Source organism: Balaenoptera acutorostrata, chromosome 9, assembly GCF_949987535.1.
Source record: "Balaenoptera acutorostrata chromosome 9, mBalAcu1.1, whole genome shotgun sequence".
Taxonomy (NCBI): Eukaryota; Metazoa; Chordata; class Mammalia; order Artiodactyla; family Balaenopteridae; genus Balaenoptera; species Balaenoptera acutorostrata.
Window position 1 is genome coordinate 20425149 of NC_080072.1, and position 17750 is coordinate 20442898.

Below are 17750 nucleotides of genomic sequence, written 5' to 3' on the forward strand. Positions count from 1 at the left end.
TTGAGAAACCAAAACAAGTTGAAAGAATTAAGGAGTTTAGGCAGAAATTATTTTTGAGGTGGATTTTTTATTTCTAAAACTTCCAACTATTTGTGAAACAAGTTCACACAAGTATCTGAGCATTTTGATTGGGTCCAAATCCAAACTTGCTGTCCAGAAAGTTGGATGCATCACTGTAAAATACCCCCCTCACTATAATTGTGGGGATGACAGATTTATGTAGAGACTATGAGCATGATATACATGAATAATAATGCTCTATTTTGCTATTTTTAGGAGACAGGCACATTGCTGTAATATTTAACTGTACAGAGTAGCTCACTTTGTAATTCCAGGACTCTTGAAGGGCTAATTCTATTACAGAATCATATACTCTGTTGATGTTTCACCCATGGCCTGGTGTAGCACTTAACAATAGGTATGTCTACTGGCTTTTAAAAAGCAAAGAAATGTATTTTCACATAGAACACAAAGTTCAGGGGAAGAGTGGTTCTGGTTTATCTTACTGGTTCAACAGCAGCATCAAGGACAAACATCTTTCCATCATTTTGCTCTACTGTTATGTGCTTGTCACCTTTGTCTTTAGTCAAATGCCCCCTGTGGTCACAAGAGATTACAACAGTGCTAGGCATCATATCCAGACATGATATAGGCCAGGACCAAAGAGTTTAGCTCTTTCTTGAGTCTTTTAAGACTGAGGAAAACTTTCTCAGAAATCTCCACTAAGCCTGCCTTAATGTTTCACTGGCTAGAATCCTATACCCCACTAGCAAAGGAAATGAGGCAACCAGGATTGTCTCAGATGAGTCAGGATCCACTCTTTGAGGCTTTGTGGAGAGCTGCATGGAGGAGGGTAAATACCTGAATAAAACTGAGGTTTACTTAGGAAGTAGAAAGAATGGGGATAAGGATACATTATTTCAGGCGTCAACTGTGTCTATTACACTTGGCATATAGTAGAATACTCTTATGTTTTTGTTTTTATGAAAGAGAGAAAGGAGGGAAGGAAGGAAGGAAGAAAGGAAAGAAGGAGAGAAGGAAGGAAGGGAAACACTTGCATAATGTGTTTTGTTTAATCTTCACTGCTCAGCCAATAGAAATCTGATTTGTTTCTGTCAGTTCCAGGTAGAGCACAATAAACATATCTTTGGGCCAAGCATTAGAACCACATTGTCAGAAGCTGATTAGAATTGGGTGGCCACTGCTTCTTTCTTGGCAAGGGGTCAATTCATTGCAGTAGTGTATTAAATAGCCCTTCAAAATAGAAGAGCCAAGAAACAATGTCCTTTGGAACTAACACTCTTAAACAGTATCCAAATTAATGGAAAGTGCCTGCACTAATGAAATAAAACATCAGGGCTTTGGCAGGAGGTGATTGGCAGAAACACATGATGGCTTGATATATCTGTCTCCCGGGGACATAAATGAATTCCTCCTTCTAAAAGTGAATGAACAACTGTGGCTGAAGCTAAAGCAATGGTTTAGAGAAAATGACTTCCTGCCTTCTGCCAGAGAACCTAGGAGCACATTTCTCAGTTTACAGTCAGGAAATCTCAGGCAGAGAGGGGTTAAATGACTCACATACAGTCCCTCAGCTGTTTTATATCAAAACCAGGATTTGAACCCAAGGTAATGGGTAACTGCTGGGCTATAGTGCATCTTCAAGGTTAAGTCTAATGATCCATAAGTCAGTTTATTTCCATCACCTTCCTTACTTAGGACAAACCGTGTTCACCCTGATCCTTTGAAGAGAAGAAGTGAGAACATGATAACAGACGAAGTAATTTACTTTGGTAGTCTTATTTATGCATCATGAGTATATATATATATATTTTTTAAATTTATTTATTTATTTATTTATTTTTATTTATGGCTGTGTTGAGTCTTCGTTTCTGTGCGAGGGCTTTCTCTAGTTGTGGCAAGCGGGGGCCACTCTTCATCGCGGTGCGCAGGCCTCTCACCATCGCGGCCTCTCTTGTTGCGGAGCACAGGCTCCAGACGCGCAGGCTCAGTAGTTGTGGCTCACGGGCCCAGTTGCTCCCGCGGCACATCATGAGTATATTTTGAGATAGTTATTGTTATTCTTACTTTATAGATAACTGCAATTTATAGAGATTAGGTAATAAGTCTTAGGTCTCTCAGCTAGAAAGTATCATATCTGGGATTCAAAACAAGATGTATCTGATTCTACACCAGCTCTATATGCCAACCTGCTTCTTTGCTTGGTATTTAGTCAAAAACACCAAGTAAACAAACAATCCACAGGATTTCTTATTCCAGAAGTAGCCTTAAATATTTGAACATAAAAGTATAGATTGAGAATCTATGTGAATGATAACTTTGGAATTCAGCATGGAATGCCTCTGCAACCATAATAAAGATATTTAGGATTTGTTTCTATTTGTATAAATGCCAGGTAGCATTTTTTTTTTTTTTTATAGATTTTACTTGCCATCAAGTTTTTTTTTTTTTTTCTTTTTTTTCTTTTTTTTTTTAAATTTTATTTATTTATGGCTGTGTTGGGTCTTCGTTTCTGTGCGAGGGCTTTCTCTAGTTGCGGCAAGCGGGGGCCACTCTTCATCGCGGTGCGCGGGCCTCTCACTATCGTGGCCTCTCTTGTTGCGGAGCACAGGCTCCAGACGCGCAGGCTCAGTAGTTGTGGCGCACGGGCTTAGTTGCTCCGTGGCATGTGGGATCCTCCCAGACCAGGGCTCGAACCCGTGTCCCCTGCATTGGCAGGCAGATTCTCAACCACTGTGCCACCAGGGAAGCCCCCAGGTAGCATTTTTTACACTTGAGGATTAGGTGAAATTTCTTCTGATCCAAAATTCTTTTCTCTCCAGGGTCACTGTCATCTCTAAAATTTTACCCAGACATCATTAACCTGTTTATGTAAACACTTCATTTAGTAGCAGAGAGGCAGTTAAGGTCTGGGAAGATGAGTCTAGAATCTCTGTTTCTCAAAAAGAAAGTTATTGATGTTTTGCGCAGCGGTATGTCTATATAAAAGTGTTTCAATAAAACATTGTTTATGTGAATAAGCATAAAACATGCCATATATTTTCATATATGGATTACACAAAGCTTTTGATTGATTTACTTTCATTTGTCATATGTTCTCTACTGCAACAATATAGGAGCTTTCCACTTTGTGTATTAAGGGTCATAAGGACAAGTAAAATCAATCCTAGGCACACGTTTTGAAGCTGGGCCATTTTATCTTTGCCATCCTGTAGGTTTCAAAGCATCTCTGCTTCACAAAGAAACCCTGAATGAAAGCAAAATAGAGTAAAAATTTTTAGAAAGAGCTTTTTAATTTTTGTCTCCTCTTGGAAACTTAAATCAATGCTTGACCTTTCTACACCCCTATCAGGATACGATGGAGTCTGCCTGTGCTGACTTGGAACCTCAAAGTGTGTGGTAAGATCTATTTGTCTTGCAAGCTGTCTGTTCCTTGGGGCACTGTGTGTGTGTGTTGTGTGTGTGTGTGTGTGTGTGTGTGTGTGTGTGTATGTACATAATTGCTTGGTTGCTACATCTGAATAATGTTTTGTGGTTTACATGATGCTTTCACCTATAGCATTTCATTTGAGTCTTCTGCTTCCATGAAATAGATATAGATGATAGATAGATAGATAGATAGATAGATAGATAGATAGATAGATAGATGATAGACACAGAGGTACAGAGATACAAACAGATATAGCGAGATAATAGGTTGAACATAAGTATAAATGATTCATTGGAGCTCAGAGAAGCTAAGTTCATGTAACTGGTTAGAAGCTGGTTAGAACCAGATGCCAAATAAGCCTCCTAACACTGAACACCACAGGGGGCCTTCCAAGATGCATCTATAAAATAGGGGTCCAGATGAGCATGTGATCTTTGCTGTGTCACAGCGCAAGATACTGCAGTGAGAATATCAGAAAATGACTTGTTTGTCAAAGCCTGCTAAGAACAGAAATCTGTGTAAGGCATTACGTAAGCTCTTTTAAGTTAAAGTAACTTAGTGGATCCCAGGAACTTCTTTAAACGGAAATCAGAGAAAAGGAGACCAGTTGGTATAAAATGAGGAGGTGAAAGTTCTGTACCTTTGTTTCTTATCTCATGTATACAGGCCCCTTAACCTCCGAACTGAACTCTTATACACATGCACATTCCCTTGCAATTCAGTTACTTTTACCTTCCTTGCTGCAGGCCTTTGGGGACACGGGGCTGAGGGCAGTGCACGGGGTGAGGGAGTGAGAAGGTTTGAAAATGCCTCTGGTTGTTAAGTTCGAATATGAATATGGCTGATGTTTGGAGGAGGATTGGTTGCAAAAGGGACTTCTGTGTAGTCTGAGGTGCTTGCTGTTTGTATCAGAGAAGAATCACGGGGTGGATTTTGCGTCACCCACTGAGTAGTTAAATGACATCATGCAATCTTTTAGTTGTCCTGGTATTTAATTACTTCCTCTTTATAGGAGCAAGAATAGTCGCTGTCTCCTAGTATTATAATGAAAAGTATAATGAATGTACCTAAAACCAAAAAGAGACAACCAATAAAATGCGGCCACTGCAATGATGGTATTCTGCAGTTTGTAGGAGATCATGCTTATTGGTTCTGAGTGACCTCCTTTCCAGCTACTCAGGAAGGGCTTGTCTTGTGTTTATATTTCTTTCCTACAAAGATTCCCGAATTGCCAAATGCACCACTACTGCTTGCAGTATCCCAATGAGAGTATCTGATTTTGGTAGATTCGAAACTACCTAAACCTGAAAAGACAAATCTATGTCACTTTTAGAACTTTATAATTAAAACCTCAGCTCGAGAAATAAATGAAGATATGCAGAGCCAGTTCACTTCTAAGGTGAGAAAAAGTCTTTCATCATCACAATTTGGTGTTAAGATCACAGTGGTTCTGTTTTTCAGTCCAAATAAATGGCTAAGTAGTCTACAGAAATAAGCAAAGTCAGATGACTTTAAATTGTTCTGCACTAAATTGGGAAAAAATGAATATCTTATCAGGAAGAAAGGTAATATCATACTGTCTGTGCTGTTTTATTTAATCAAGTCCCTCTGATTTGGAAATTTCAAAATAATCATCAATTTTTCATGAATGGGTCTTTGAGGAAAAAAAAGCTAGAGATTCACTGCATATTTTAGTGAGCAAAGCATTTTAGACATGATGTATTTAGAGATATCAGATTACTCTTATCTAGTTTTCTGAATGCAGTTTTCCAGGAATGGTCATTAAGTGTGTGTGTGTGTGTGTGTGTGTGTGTACATATATACAATATATTAAATATATTTAATTGTTATATATATGTATATGCATACTTTTTTGATTTCTTAAATATATAGAGAAAAGTTTTTTTTTTCACTTTGACATCTAATGACTTTTGATCTCTCTTTCTTTGAATCCAGAGTGTAATTTAGCAGTCACTTTTGTTTCACTTTTGAATGAAGTGTGAATTCAGTGCATTTTATAATACAGTATGTAGTTATTGGGAAATGAGACTAATTTGATTCCAACCAACATATTTTAATTAACTGTTTGCTATAGGCCTGATACTCCTGGGTATATAAGGATTAAAAAAAAGCACAGTAACTGTTCATGTGGTCCTCATGAGCTAAAGAAGTGGTTGTTAACTGGGGGTGATACTAGCTATCACTCAGGGGACATTTGACAATATCTAGAGAAAAATTTGGTTATCACAGTTGAAAGGGAGATGCTATTGACATTCAGTGGGTACAGTCCTAGGATGCTGCTGAACATCCTGGAATTCCCAGGGCAACCCTATAAAAAAAATTATATAGCACCCAAAGGCTGTAGTGCCGAGGGTACAAAACCTTGTCTTTAGGATAGAGAGATAAATAAGGCACTGTGATCAATGCTATTTTAGAGACATGAATGAAGTGCTCGGGGAACTCAAAGGAAGGAGAACTGGGGGTGGGGAGGTGTTGAAAAAAAGCATTGTGGAGGAAGTGACATTGGGGCTTGGCCCAGAACAATGAAGAATGGTTTCCCTAGCGGAGGATGGAAAGCAGAGAGCATTCTGGGTAGTGGGGCAAAGATGAGCAAAACAGAAAACTAATCACCCGCAAGGCTTTGACTGCATGCGGTTACCACTGAGGCAGACTTTGATTCATGGTTATGTACAAATCAGGGTAATGACATAACTCCATGTGGGAGGGTTTTTTCGTTTGTTTGTTTCAAATGTGGATTTTAAGCTGCATATGAAAAACCTCTTAAGAGAAGATATAAAATCATTTTCTACTAGCAGGAGAAAGCTTTTCCACCTTCAGTTTTCCCATAGTGCAGTCAGTGTGTTTACAGACTGACCGCTAACTCTTCCTGTCTTCCAAAGCTTTCTGGAACTTGAACTTGGGACAAGAGCTTTACACAAGCTCAGAACCATTTGAGAGATAAAGTGATTCCCATGTCTGGAAAACCCAGAATATTAAGACCTTCAAAAGGCTCTCTGACAGAAAAGACCAGAGAGTAATTCAGGGTTTCCTTAATACTTATGGTACTATGCAGTAGCCCAGAGTGTGGGCTCTGAGAGTCTCCCCTCAAGAACTTACCCCTTGTGTGATATTTGATAAGTAATAAAATCCCTTTTTGCTTCCGTCTTCTTCTTCAAATGCATATAATGATATCTATATCATAAGATTGTTTTGAAGATTAAATCCCATACCATTTACAGCCTGATTTGTAGTAGGCACTCAATATTAGTTATTTTCACTTTCCCCATTTTGGTGTGAAAACATGGGGATCTTAAGCAAGATTCTAGCCTTCCTGGTTGGCAGAGAAGACATTGCAAAGGATAGCTTTATAATAGGAAAATGCTGAGTGCTGTGGGCAGATAATGAGGTTGTTCAAGAAACGTTCAATTAACAAAATGAAATGAGTGTGGTGCACGCAGTTGTTACGCTGAAGATGTTTTTGAAATGTTGATGCTGATGGCATACGTGGTGATTTTAAAAGGTCCATATTTAAATTAGTAAAAAAAAAAAAAAAGAAGGGATTATAGGATTGGGTGGTGGGAGTGTGAGGTTGAAAGCAAGCAAGTTTAGTTTAGATTAAAGAAAAGTCTCTTGAGTGATTAAAAGACAACCATAAAGTCCTCCTGGGGAAATGGTATCACTTTATCTCCTGCTGAGCAGGTGGTATTATTCCTCTTTGCTTAGATTCCTGATAAGTCATGGCAGGAATGGTAAACAAATTATTTTCTGCTTCTTGTGAGCATAAATACTGGAAGATATATATATGTCACATACATACCTTTTACTTCTAATGTTTATATTTTAGTTAAAAATTCATTGAATAGTGAGTTTTATCATTAAAGAATGAGCTGCTTCTATAATCTAAAAAGGTAGAAATCAAAATATGGTACTTCTACCTATAACCTCTTATGTAAACAGTGTTTTGAGGATTCAAACTAGGATTATTAAAATATCAGAAGATAGATTTCAGTTTCTTTTAGCTAATATCTTTCCCACTGGTACAAATATTAGTGGTGAGGAAAACCACATGCTTCTGTTCATATTTTTCCTACTAATAGGAGATGAGATGACTTTCACCACAGTTAAGTTAGAAGAATGAATCTGTCACATATGTCACCTCACAGAAGCATCTAAATGAAATGCCAATGTAATCATTTTCCACATCCCTTAATCACCATGGAGATTAAGTACTAAATCAAAAGTCTGCAGAGTTAACCAAAAACAAAGTAATATTGAGTATTCAATGTCTGGAAAAAGTATGGAACAATCCTATTCATTTTTTTTTCTTTTTCCCTAGCAATTGATTAAAAAGTTTGGAATTTCCTAACTTAATAATTTGTGTCACGTGTAATACATCAGTATTGAATACTAAGCCCCAAACACAGTGCTAGCAGCAGTATTTTATTTAGTGCTAAAAAGAGAATTTTTAAAATTTTATTGAAGTATAGTTGATTTACAACGTTGTGTTAATTTCTGCTGTTCAGCAAAGTGATTCAGTTATACATATATATTCTTTTCCATTATGGTTTATCACATGATATTGAATATAATTCCCTGTGCTATACAGTAGGACCTTGTTGTTTATCCATCAACATATATGCACCCAATATAGGAGCACCCAAATACATAAAACAAATAGTAATGGAGATAAAGAACATTATTATTCACATTCTACAAATGAAGAAAATAATCCTTAGAATAGATTAAGAATGTGATTGAATTCATGCATCCAGAGAGGGTGATGAAATAAATTTAATTGTTCAACAAATCTGCAATTTCTAAAGTAAAATAGATTGAAATGGAATGGAATAAAGTAGGATAGAATAGGATAGGATGGAGTAGACTAGAAATAGAATAGGACAGAATGGAAAACTTAGAGTGCATCACATTATAAGGTTTGATTGGTGAAACTTTACCTTCAGTTTTGAGAGTGGTAGAGAGAAAGATAAAAAGATAGAGATAGTGATATGAGAAAGAGAGAGGTGTTGCACTGTATATGGATTTCTTACTGGGAGATATGGTATAAAAACTGAAAATTTTAGAGCAACTATGGTAAAGAATACTCTGCTGATACATTCCACCCCATGTTTCTATTTCACAGTCAAAACAAAATAAATATAATTTTTATATTTTAATGTTCCTGAGTAGATTGACACCCTGATTTAACATGGCACAGCTAATTAGTGGCATATTTGAGAGTAGAATATGGGTTTCTTACTACTTAGTGTTAGGTGTTGTGATTTTCTTTATTTTTGTTTCCTTTTTTCTTCTTTGTTTCATCCTAGGAGCGAGGGATTAAATGAATAAAGCATCAGAAATAACAAGTTGTAGGCTGTGAACAACTACTCATTGACTAGTGTGTCTGTCACACGTGTGGGCCTTTCCACTGCAATCAAATTACAACATTGATTATTTATTAAGTGCCTTTTTGGTAAAACTCTGTACTTAGGTATATGTTATGCTTCTTATTGTCTTGGGCTTCTGATATAGATGAGAAAAAAGGTAATTATTCGTAAACAATATAGTAACGTATGTAAATAATTGGTTAAAAAAACTAAAATATTTTTCAAGTGAAAAGTACAGACCTTTACATTGTTCAGAGGAGGGAGATGGACATTTGACTTGGGTGAGAATTGGTAAGGAAACCGTGGAAGAGACAAAATTGAGTACACTTTTTAGGTGGTCTCAAGATATGCCAAGGTTGATGAAGATCTGGTCAATTCTGAAGTGCTTACTGGGTTAATAGTTGAAAAAAATCTGAATTGTCACAGCAGAGGTCACAAGCGAAGTAGCTGAGGAATGAACTGCTCAACAGATCTCTTTAGGGGTCTGTTGATATTATAATGCCATTTTGTGCTAGTTGTTCATGAGCTATTAATTGGAAAAAGTATGATTATGTAGTTATTCCAATGAGCATGTATTAAGAAATCCAGGTGCAATGGAATACATAAATGTCTCTAATGCAATATAAATGGTAATAATAAGTACTTTAAGGTCAAATTCTACCTCTTCCTTGAAGCCCCCTCAGATTCCTAAAGTCAATCCACACTGAGCTTTTCTCTTTCAAGAATCTCTCTAATATAGAATTAGCTGCATTATATTTAACACTTAGTTATTGTTCTGACTTTTTTAAATGAATTTTTATTTGTGCATCTCAGCTACTTAACAGACTGTGAACTTCTAGCTGCTCTTGAATTTTTCTACTCACATTTCCAGTACCAGTTCTTTGCTACATGATGAATACAGATTTGATGATTGGTTAATAGACAGAGGGATATATATATAGCTAGGAAATTATTACATTAACTCCTGTCAAATTTTCTTTCTTTCTTATGATATTAGCTACATTCTACCAACTATTGTATTTATGTACACTCCCAACTAGTATTTAAAATGCTCCTGGCAGATAGCAACTCTTCCTTATACTTAACTTCAGCACACTGTACCAAACACAGTGTCTGCACTTAGTAGATATACGAAGTGAATAGTTGTCAAATGGAAATTGAATGACTTTAAAAAATAATAAGTGTGATATATATAGGAAGGCTAGTACAGAATGAGTACAGGGAAGGCTTTCAATAAACATGAGCTGAATGAATGAGTGAGTCCTGAATTCTAACTTTTGCCATCACGTAGCTGTGAGACAATGTCAAATCACTTTCCCTTTCGGGGATTCATTTTTCTCATCAATAACATAAGGTGTTTGGACTGAAGGATGGTTTTCTACCTACTTTTCAGACTCTAGGAATGTACTGCAGTACTTCCACGAAGAATGAAGTATTTCCTTAGCCAATGATAGGTATTATACTGGAACTAAGATATTCTTTAAAAAGAAGCGCTCCGTGCTAAAATTGTTTGAAAAATATTGGTGTAAATCACAGTGTGGAAATTTTCCTTTTTAAATCAGTTTGAACCTATACAGTTTAAAAGTCCATCCAGTTGTTATTACAGTAACAAAGGAAGTGAACAGGCAGTCCTTCTATTCCAGAAGCCACATTCAAATGAATTTGACATTAATATTATAGGAATGTTGGAGACAGTAATTAATTGTAAAGGTGTATAACAGTTCTTTCACTATAGATAGAGAGAAATGTATGTTCATCTGTTATCCATAAAACAAGCTTCAAAGAATAATCACTTTTAAGAGACTGGAATAAAATATTTTATTTTTTCTCTTTTCCTTACTCCATATTCTCTTTTTATTTAAGAGAGCAGCATGCTGAAACATTTTATTGAATTGCTTCTTTGATAAGCTCTTGGGTAGTATGGGCTTGTTTCTCTCTCCTCAATTTAGACCGGAAGGTTGGAAGATAAAATTTTTCTGTTTTGATTGATCTATTGGAATGTAAGGATGGCTATTGGTTGGTGTTTATTAAACTCTAAAATCAAAGATGCTGAGCCTGAGATGTTCACCTGTGGCTTAGTAATAATCACAATAATAAAAGTGGCAAATAATAATGGTGATATTAATACTAATTAAAAGCTCTATTTAATTTTATTTGTTGCTTACTAGTGCCAGGCACTGGGCTAAATCCTTTACATATGCAATCTAATATATTCCTTATGACAACCCTGTAGGAGAGGTTCCATTATTATAGAAGAGGAAAATGAGCACTTTTCCCAAGGTTAATATTTAGTATGTGGTGAGTCAAGATTCAATGAACTTCTAATCTAAAAGAAATGAAGATGAAAGGCTGTGCAGAGAATTCACACAAGGTAGAAAGACTACTTTAACCGAGACACATACAAGTATAAATTTCTAAGATTGTTCATCCATGTATTGATTCATTTGTTTATTTGTATAGCTATGCCCTCAATGTTCACAATATTATTTTTATCCAGAATTCCAGGGCTGGCAGGTCCTTAGAGCTCCTCCAATACTTTCATGCATTGCCAGAATCCCTTACTATAGCACCTCTGAGAGCTGGTCACAGAACCCCGATGCTGAGTACTTTACCAATAAACAGTCTCCCTGTACGCACAGAATATCTGCTGTTCGGTTCCTACAGATGGCACTTGAGCCAAACTAGGTTTCCCTGTACCTTTCATTCTTGGTTTTGCCTAATAAGGCCGATTAAAATTTTGTGATCATGTTTTCAACAAGATAACCCTTCTTCGAGGCCATTATTTGACTCTTTCCTGTCACCAAGTCTTCCGATAAGGTTAACATCCCAGTGTTTCTGTGAGATTAAAACTGTGCAATCGGGGACTTCCCTGGTGGCACAATGGTTAAGAATCTGCCTGCCAATTCAGGGGACACGGTTTTGAGCCCTGGTCCGGGAAGATTCCACATGCTGTGGAGCAACTAAGCCCATGCGCCACAACTACTGAGCCTGTGCTCTAGAGCCCGCTAGCCACAGCTACTGAGCCCACGCACCACAACTACTGAAGCTCATGCGCCTACAGCCCATGCTCCATAACAAGAGAAGCCACCGCAATGAGAAGTCCGCACACCACAACGAAGAGTAGCCCCTGCTCGCCGCAACTAGCGAGAGCCCACGCAAAGCAACGGAGACCCAACACAGCCAAAAATAAAAATAAATAAATAAATAAATAAATAAATAAATAAATAAATAAATAAATTTATAAAACTGTGCAATCATGTAAAGTGTTTAGGAGAGTTACCAACACATAATAAGCACTCTGTAAGTAACAGATGATAATAATAGTGCTAGATATTTATTGGATTAGACTTCATTTATGGAATTCTTCTTCTCTTGGTTGACCACATTTTGTCTACAATTATTTAGACGTCGATACTAGCTTTCCTGAAATGTGTTACTGCTAATAGGACACAATGCTTCAGGTTCACTGGTGTACATCATTAAATTGAGCCCAATCAGTTAAACTTTGGTTTAGTGATTGACTTCATTGATAGGGTCATTGTCAGTGCCCACTTTTGCATACATAATATCTGGTTTCTGCCTTGTTAAGTTGTTATATTTAAAGGTCCTTTAAAAAACCTAAACCATTGCCTGACTTTCTGATTGCGCATTAGAAAATAGTAATAATAAAAAGAAAAAGGAAAGATGGAAACTCATTGTAAAAAATAAATAGAAGCTATTTCAATGATACTTCGCTATGTAAGAATGAGGAATAGACACATAAGTGAATGTAGTTAAAGTCTGACCAGTGATCATGACAGGTCCTCCGTTCGAAGGCTGAATTTGCCTTTTTCACTAAGTATACCAACTCTTTGTTTATTAACATAATAAAGTTGTAATAAAATAAAAAGGTTTCACTACAGACTAGACAAGGCCAGACAGCTGATTAAAAGATGCTAAAATGTGCAGCTCTCTGGAGCCTAAATTCCCTTTTAAGGTTGATTTTGAATGACTTGTCCAGGTGGGGAGCCTTCCAGGAGGAAATGCATCTTTGGGGTTAGGTCAAGGGCTGGATTCCCAGGGGTCCAGGGAACCTTGAGGAGAAATCCCTGAGGCAAAGCCCAGACAGAGGGAGTCACCAGATCCTTGAAAGGGGGAGGGGAGGATTTACCATCACTCTGGACTGATTTTCAGCTGCAGCACTTCTCAGGCAAAGAATATGCCAACAGCCATTCTCTCCTGATCTGACTGCCTGTGGTAGGCACGGCAACCTCTGAGGTTCTGAAGTCTCCAGCTGAGATACAGTATCAATAAGCTGGAACACCAGTAGGGCCAAGTGCCACTTCAATATCTTTTCATCTTCCTGTGTGTTGCTTTTGGCAGGGGGGAATGTTCTAGGCTATGGCTCCTTGTCTTGTGGGATAATGGCATTTTCAGGCTGTATGGGATTTTACATCACCAAGTCCAATCACCTCATTTTGCAGATCACCAAACTGAGGCTGAGAGAGAGGGGACTTACCCAGAGTTACTCAGCTAGTCAGTGGCAGACAACAGTGGAACTTGCGGTAAGTTGCATGGCCTCTTTGGGCTTCTCTTTGCAAGTCTATAAAATGGAAGTAAAGGATAGGTCTACATGGTCTCTCCAAAATTCCTTCTTATTCTAATATTTTACTTCTGTGATTTTTATTTCGAGACTCTTAACTACCAGTGTGATTTCCACTTTGCAATAATCAAGATGCAAAAAGGATGCCTTTTGGTATCTAAATGACAGTGTTCAAACATTCTGATGAAGGCTAAAGTTCTAGGTCATATTTTGCATTGTGTACAGATACTTCCCTCAGTATAGGGCATAGATTTGGATTAAACAGTTTGAAAATGCACCCTGCTTTTGAATATGACTGATAATTTACTCTGTTGCATCCTAACACTACAAACGACTACTTCATAAAACTGTACTATGTTTTTTTTTTATTATTATTGCCTTACATTGTTTTTTACTCATTGCTGAAAACTTCAGGTCACATGAATAAGGATGCTGAAGAGGTCATGCCATACAGGATAACAACGCCCAAGATGGGTTTTAGTTAGTTGAAAACTCTTTCGTTTATAAACAAGGATTGGCTTTTCTTTTTTACTCTCATTTTTTCAGCGGACACATTTTAGACAAACTGACAGCAAATCCATTATGTAATGGCAGCTATAAAAGCTTTCATCAGGAGGGTGCATGTTTTGTGTCTCTGTATGAAATAAGCTGGGTTATGGAAGAAGCAAGGGCAAAAGACTCAAGAGTAAGATAGACCTGGGGTTTCAAGTCATTGTCTCCATGGAATTTGGGGGCTAGGGTTAGGGTTAGGGTTAGGGGAGTGAGTATGTAGGAGGAGCATGAAATGTAGTATCCCTTTTCTGTTTGTTTCCTCTAAAGTCATGATCCGTCTTTCTAGTGTTTTCAAATTCCATCTGTCAGGTACATTAAATATCCTTTCTCCTCTGTGAAATATGTGAACTTTATTTTTAAAGTACTGCTTATAATGCAGAGAATTCTGAGATATGAAGAGTTTGTTAGTTATAGGGAGAAGCATCTTTACACCATTGGGCATGTAGATTTACAGGCATTTATTACCTAGATGACATTTGACAAGTTATATACAGTAGTGTTTACAGGGGTATTATAAGGATCAAATGAGATAATGTATATGAAAGAAATGTGTACAACAAAGCATCACAGAAATCTTTTTTTTCTGTTTATACTGCATATTAAAGCAAATGGATGGGTAAATAGAACACAGTGAAGGGTTGAGAAGGAGAGGGTGTGAGAAGCAAATACTTTACTTTTCCAATAAAATCACGACTTAGAACAAAGAGACTACCAGGATGCAAATGAAATATTGCTGCTGGAATATCCAAGGCTCATGCTTCTTAAAATGTTATGTACATTTGAGTTGTTGGAGGATATCGTTCAAATGCAAATTCTGATTCATTAGGTCTGGCGTGAGGTCTGAAAGTCTGTATTTCCAAAAATCTTCCTTCTGATGCTGATAACTGCTGCTCTGCAACACTTTGAATAGCAAGATCCTGCTCCATCAGATTAACAGGCGTAGCCAAAACTGAACTAAGTATCTTACTGGGAAAGAAATCAATGTGTTCACACGTCTGTTGGGATTCACATATCCAGGGAATACCACTAGCCTGGTTAAGGTCCCCGCTTGCCATACAATATAGGAGTATTCTGCATTTATTAAGTGTTGAGAAAAGATTCTGTTCCTATTAGTTGAGGTTTCTGGCTGAAAGATAGCAGCTAGAGAGAGGCTTATATACAACACAATTAAGAATAAACAAGATCTAGGGAGCCAACACATTAGGAAGGCAGTTGAGTTCTTTTTGTTCCTTTAGCAAGCCTTGTCTAATAGAGGTCATTGAATTCTGCCTTAAGAATCTCAGATATGTGATTGCTTGTCTGAACTCTCTACTTTCCCTTGGCACGTTGTGTATTTACATTGGCTTGGGTCACTCACTTCTCTAACGTAAATATGAAACAGGAAGAAGCCACGTGAGAAGTTCCTCTCTTTTTGATATTTTCAACGCAGTTAAATACGCATTTACTAAGTCCTAGGTTACAAAGCCGTGGAGTAGGCTCTGGGAGGAGCGTAAGGATCATGAAATTAGGTCCCAGGGACCCTCAGTTTACCTTTAGACACACTGACAGTGTAGACAGACATAGTAACCAAATACAAGGCAGACTGAGCTCAAAAAGATCTATCATGCTAGAGATCTCAAAGAAATAGAAATCCACTCTGCTGGGAAGGGAGTTAGGAAGACTTCGTGAAGGGGAAGAATTTGGAACATGGCCATTTGCACATGAAGGCCAGAGGATAGCTCGAGGCAAAGTCTTTGTCATATTGTAGATCTATAAATGGAGAGCAAAAGCAAAGAGACATAGTTTAGTGTAATTTGACTAACAGAGTGCTGAGATTACAATATCATTCTTTGGAATTTAGGCTAATGCTTAGAGCTTGAGTGGGGATTGTTGGAGGGCAGGGAGGACATATCAAGGCGGCGTTTTAGCTGTTGCTTCTCTCAAACTTTGATTTTTTTTCCCATTGGGCCTACTTTGTTGGAATCTGCAGAAGAAAGGATCATCTGTTATATAAACACCTCCCCTTAGCATATGGAACATAGCACTTCAGAAGGTAACATGAATCAGGGAGGGGAAAAAGAGAAAGGATTTCAAACTGCCTTAAAAATGTGTTTCTGTATCAAGTCATTTACCCATTAAGTGATCCTTCATTACAACTCCTAACACTCAGATGTGATAAGGATGTTCATTTCTCTAACTTGTGTGAATTTAAATTCCTTTTTAAATGAGTTTTGCCATGATAGTTACTTTGCAGAGTCGGTTTGTCATAAAGAAGAAGCCTTTCATATCTCCTTGATAGGCTGGCACTTAGCCACTAAAAAAAATAATTCTACAACCCTTATCTGATTGCAAGTTGCCCTGGCGGGTGCCATTGCCTGGGTGGTAGGATGGGGCTGGGGTACTATCTGGACTTGCTATAGTCAATGTATTCTGAGGATCAGATGCAGAGAGGAGTGAGGCTAATCAAAGAATAATAGCCATTATCAAATCCAAGAGCAAGTCTGGGATCTTAGGAGGTGACATACATTCAAAATTCAAAGGTAATCAGGAACATATCAAGAAACAGTTGGCTAGAGCAGTGCCCACTTGAGGAACTACAGTGTGAGATGTTTGTTTTAACTGGATATTGACTGTGTTGGCTGAGACTGGCTTAAAGAAACAAGAAAGTATCTAAAAATGCCATTCCATCTCCTCTATTGCCCACCTACCGAAAATACTCTCTTAGAGCACAGATGAACAACGTGAAGCTTGTGCTGTTATACAGTCGGCTCTCTGTGTCTACAGGTTCCACACTGGAAGATTCGACCAACCATGGATCAAAAATATTCAGAAAAAAACATTCCAGAAAGTTTCAAAAAGTAAAATTTGAATTTGCCACTCTGGCAGCTATTTACATAGCATTACATTGTATTAGGTATTGTAAGTAATCTAGAGATGATTTAAAGTATACGTGAGGATGTGTGTAGGTTATATGTGAATACTACACCATTTTATATAAGGGACTTGAGCATCTGAGGGTTTTGGTATCACTGGGTGTCCTGGAACCAATGTCCCCACGGATACCAAGGGTCTACTGTGTATATTTCAGATCCTTTTGCATTCCACTGAGCAAAGCAAACCTGTGCTAAAAATGTGTTTTAAATTTATATGAATTAATTGAAGTCCAGGAAACTATAGACAAGGGTGACTCTATGAGACTCTATTTTTTTAAAAACTCCATTCAGCTATGACTGTTTATAGGTTGCTTTGCACACTTTGTCATTTGTTCTGTCATTGCTTATTCTTTAACTTCCCTTTTCTCCTTCTCATGCTCTGATGTTGGTGTTATGAAATATTATTTTGGTTCTTGTAGCTTGCTGTCAATTACAAATCCCAGGTAATGACCAAACGTCAAGGGCATAGATATTTCATACTGAGGGTTGTTTTGACGATCATCTAGCATTCATCCCCTTTTTAAACATAATTAATTAATTCATTCGTTTATTTTTGGCTGTGTTGGATCTTTGTTGCTGTGCACGGGCTTTCTCTAGTTGCAGTGAATGGGAGCTATTCTTTGTTGCGGCGCACAGGCTTCTCATCGTGGTGGCTTCTCTTGTTGCAGAGCATGGGCTCTAGGCACATGGGCTTCAGTAGTTGTGGCATGTGGGCTTAGTAGTTGTGGCTCCTGGACTGTAGAGCACCGGCTCAGTAGTTGTGGTGCACGGGCTTAGTTGCTCCATGGCATGTGGGATCTTCCCAGACTAGGGCTTGAACCCGTGTCCTCTGCATTGGCAGGCGGATTCTTAACCACGGCGCCACCAGG

The 17750-nt window shown here is 37.8% G+C and overlaps 1 protein-coding gene across 6 annotated transcripts in view; it reads left to right on the forward strand.

Annotated features, from left to right (window-relative positions):
* The window catches only part of LRRC4C (leucine rich repeat containing 4C), a 191422-nt gene that overhangs the window by 60865 nt on the left and 112807 nt on the right, over positions 1–17750 (forward strand). For 2 of the 6 annotated variants that reach the window (XM_057552070.1, XM_057552068.1), the window contains exon 2: positions 13299–13379. The exons of 3 other annotated variants lie outside the window; for them this stretch is intronic. The gene's annotated coding sequence lies outside the window, so the exon portion shown is untranslated. Of the gene's footprint in view, positions 1–3395; positions 3421–13298; positions 13380–17750 lie in introns of those variants that run through there. One more of the 6 variants, XM_057552069.1, reaches the window with a different exon arrangement.